At 35.8% G+C, this 3,730-nt stretch overlaps 1 long non-coding RNA gene across 1 annotated transcript; it reads right to left on the bottom strand.

The window, feature by feature from the left end:
• Nucleotides 1–2,137: 2,137 nt before the first annotated feature.
• On the bottom strand, nt 2,138–3,344 carry LOC104100158 (uncharacterized). Its single transcript, XR_011412030.1, has 2 exons — nt 3,135–3,344; nt 2,138–2,609 (listed from the first exon to the last, which is right to left on the bottom strand). It is a non-coding gene; the product is annotated as an uncharacterized lncRNA (long non-coding RNA).
• Nucleotides 3,345–3,730: the final 386 nt, after the last annotated feature.

Here is a 3,730-nt window from a genome sequence, read left to right as displayed (position 1 = left end):
ATTAGCTGTATTTTTGCCTGTTCCTAGTTTCAATTTTAGATTTTCACATCTAAGCTTTAGGATAGTTGAGTCAAGTGCATGAACCAGGTTCTTAAACACGGTATTTTCACTTACAGTTTCACTAACCCTAAGTTCTAGGTTTTTGCACTTAGCCTTCAAAATCATAAATTCCTTAGACAACTGTTCCTTTTCGTTATTTACATCCTCAAATTCATCAATTAGCTCCAGTAGTTACTCTGATAACCTTTCTTTAGACAAAAATTTAATCTTGTCTTTGAGATGAAGGATACTTACCTCAGTTTCTTCATCAGATTCTCCAATGGCCATAAGTGCTCGTTCATCCTCATCATCATCATCATCTGAGCTTTCATTTGAGCTGTCTCCTCAAGTAGCGATCATAGCCTTGGTTGATCATTTGTTGTTGCATTTCTTAGGTTGAACCTATTCCTTCGTTTAACTCTTTTCTTCTTCCGTTAAATATCCCACAAAGGACAGTTCTTGATGTGGTGATTAGTCTTTCCACACTTGTAGCAGCCATCATTGGTTTTCTTCTTAGGAGCTTTTGACTTGCTATAACTTCCACTTTTTGAAGAACCATTTCCTCTCCTTAGGTACTTCTTGAAGTCCTTGGTGATCATAGCTATTTCATCATCTTCCAGATCAGAAACTTCAGTGATTCTGAGTGCCAAGCTCCTTTCCTTCTTAGGTACATCCATTTTTATGGTTTGTCTCCTAAGTTCATAGACAGTGAGATTTTCAATTAATTCATCCAGTGGGAGAGTGGCTATATTCTTTGATTCCCGGATGACAGTGATTTTGCTCTCCCATGTGATAGGCAAAACCCTAGTCAATATTGTCGCGACTCTATCTTCTTCAGAAATAATCCTTCCAAGAGATTTTAGCTCATTTGTCAGTATAGTGAACCTTGTGTACATTTCTTGAATGGTTTCTCCTTCCTTCATAGCAAAATTCTCATACTAAGAGTACAATAGAGTTCCTCTGGATATCTTCACCTGAGGTGTTCCTTCGTGAGCCACTTGCATTGTGTCCAAAATTTCCTTAGCAGTGGCACAACTTTGGATTATGTTGTACTCATATCGACCAAGTCCACAAACAAGTCATTTCTTGGCTTTAGCATTATTCTCCCACTTCTTCAAGTCCTAACAGTGCAATCCGTTCTTGTCTTTGGCACATCTACTCCTTCAGCAATTTTCTTCAACGTAGCCAGTGGACTAACGATGACAATGTCCCATAGCTCATAGTCCTCTTCTATAATGTGATCTCTTATCCTGTTTTTCCACCAAGAGTAGTACTGGTCATTAAAGAGTGGTGGCCTAGAAGTGGATTGCCCTTTCCAGTTTTCAGGTGGTGCACTCATGTTGATCATCTCCTAAGGTATAAGCCTCTTGAAGGATAACCCATTAGGATACCAATTGATGTTTTATACTTAAATACAACACAAGAGGGGGTGATTTGTGTGGTGCCTGATTTTCACGTGCACTCGATTATCGAAGGACCTGGTTCTTCTATGTGTCCCTTATACTACTATAACGGAATAATAAATACGGAAAGTAAAGAATATATGTATTTTTACGTGAAAAATACCTGGCTCAAAAGGTGAGAAAACCACGACCTACTACCCATTAGGATTTTTTCCAACACTTCACTTAATCACTGAGAAATAGCATTCATAAAATTCTTTGTAAACCTAAAGATTACCAGCCTCCCTTTGTGGCAACCAGCCTCTAGCTGTTGCGACAACTTCAAGTTAACTCTAACTTGAATACAACACTCAGAGTATATCTTTTGGACCAAAAATAAAGCCAAATATCTGATGTTTTCATTCCCTCCGGAAATAGTATCCTTTATCAATTCGCAAAAGAAGCTAAAGACCTTTTCTTTTGGACAAATGGGAATTGAACTCCCTAGTTTTAAAAATTAACCAAATGCGGATCCTCGCCTTTCTATTTGCTTTTATAGATAGCTTTTTCTTCCATAAGTAATACTTCACAAACGGGGATGCCCTCTCTTCACTTAAGATGCGAAAGTCTTCACGATATTAATATACAAGGTAGGGATCAATGTCAAACTTGCTTCATATTTGGCACAAAATGATATTTTAATAAAAAGATTAGTATTATTCAGTGTAATGCAATGGTTCACAACATCGAATTAAACACCAATATAGAAACATAAAATAAAATGAAAAGCAACATAATTGTTCAGGCAAATGCAATTAGCTCGGCCAAAAAAGTCAAGCTAGAGACTTAACAAAACTTATTACATTGTGACACAACAAACACACAACAAAATCACACTAACTGATTGTTGAAGCAGTATTTAGTACTCTGCAAACACAAAAAGTCATCTTCTTATTTATATATATCATTCCAAGTCAATCGTTGAGACTCTGAAGTTAATTCCTCATGATTAATGGCAAGGAGAATAGCAATAGCAAGCATATTTTCCCCATTGATATTTCTTACAAACTCCATATTCAGCTCCAAAATAGTGCTTGCAATGGTGGCTACATTTGTAAGAATACTGGCAAGGCCCATGCCACTTGTGACTTTTCTTCCAGCAGTATTTTCCTTCTGCCATTTGCATTTCTGCATGAAATTGGGAAATTGAAAACCAATTAGGATATATAAGTACTTGAGATATTCTTAATAATTTATATATTGTTGAGACATAATATAATACTTCAATCTAAAAGAGTACTCTCTCTAACAGTTTAACCAGTTAAATGAGATGATCACATAACTCAGCATAATATAAGAGCAGGATGGAGGTCCTATGTTAAAATCTTACCGCCACCCAAAAAATATATATTTTCACATGTTTGGCTCATGAAAAAGCAATATACCGACAAATGAAGGTTGCAGTGAGAGATTACATAATAACTAAGTAATCAAAAACGTACTTTCTCTAACAATTAAAACTTTTAAATGAGATAATCACACAATAAAATAATAATGACCTAGCATACACAATATTTCCCAACATTTACCTAACAAAAGATCTTTCTTATTACAGCACAACCCACAAAAAAAAGAATTGTGTATAGAGAGGAAGTCGCTACATTGGTAAAAAGGTTTAGCCAAAAAGCATGCTTAAACAAGTTCTTGACTCACCAGTAGCAGCAACAAGGAGAAGACAGAAGATGAGGGCAATGAAGGCTGTGTATTTAGCCATCGCTAATATTTTTCTTTTGGATATCTTGGTGAGGAAACTGGTAGCAGAGATTGTGATATTTATAGCATATGAAGCTCAATATTGTCAACTTAATTCTTTTTTGACCTGTTCAAAGATTAAGTACTTACCAAGTACATAAGCAAGTATAAAGAAAGAAAACAAGTAGAGTTCATCGAGGTTTTCTTGGAGGCTACTCTATCTGAAACCTTAGCTTGGAGGGTATTCTATCAAAAATCCTAGCTACGCCTATAAAAAGGGACCACATATTCCCTTTGAAAGCATCTTGAAATTTCATAAATTCATGGAATATTCACAAAGAGATCAAAGACATCAAATATTATCTTTTTCAAAGCCTCTGATGTAATCAACGGATGTTCTTCCTTTTCAAGGAGATCAAATATATCCTAAGAAAGTTCGCATCATCCTACGTTCGAGAAATACGCTGGTTAAGCCCTCGAATTACGAAAAACGATCTAGAGAGAAGAATCAAGGGAACAAACAGAATTGTACCCGTATTATTTTATCAATAAAATTA

The sequence above is a fragment of the Nicotiana tomentosiformis genome, chromosome 11 (genome assembly GCF_000390325.3).
Source record: "Nicotiana tomentosiformis chromosome 11, ASM39032v3, whole genome shotgun sequence".
NCBI classification, from domain to species: Eukaryota; Viridiplantae; Streptophyta; class Magnoliopsida; order Solanales; family Solanaceae; genus Nicotiana; species Nicotiana tomentosiformis.
The sequence above is the reverse complement of the archived record's forward strand: the minus strand, read 5'-3'. Positions and strand labels throughout refer to the sequence as shown.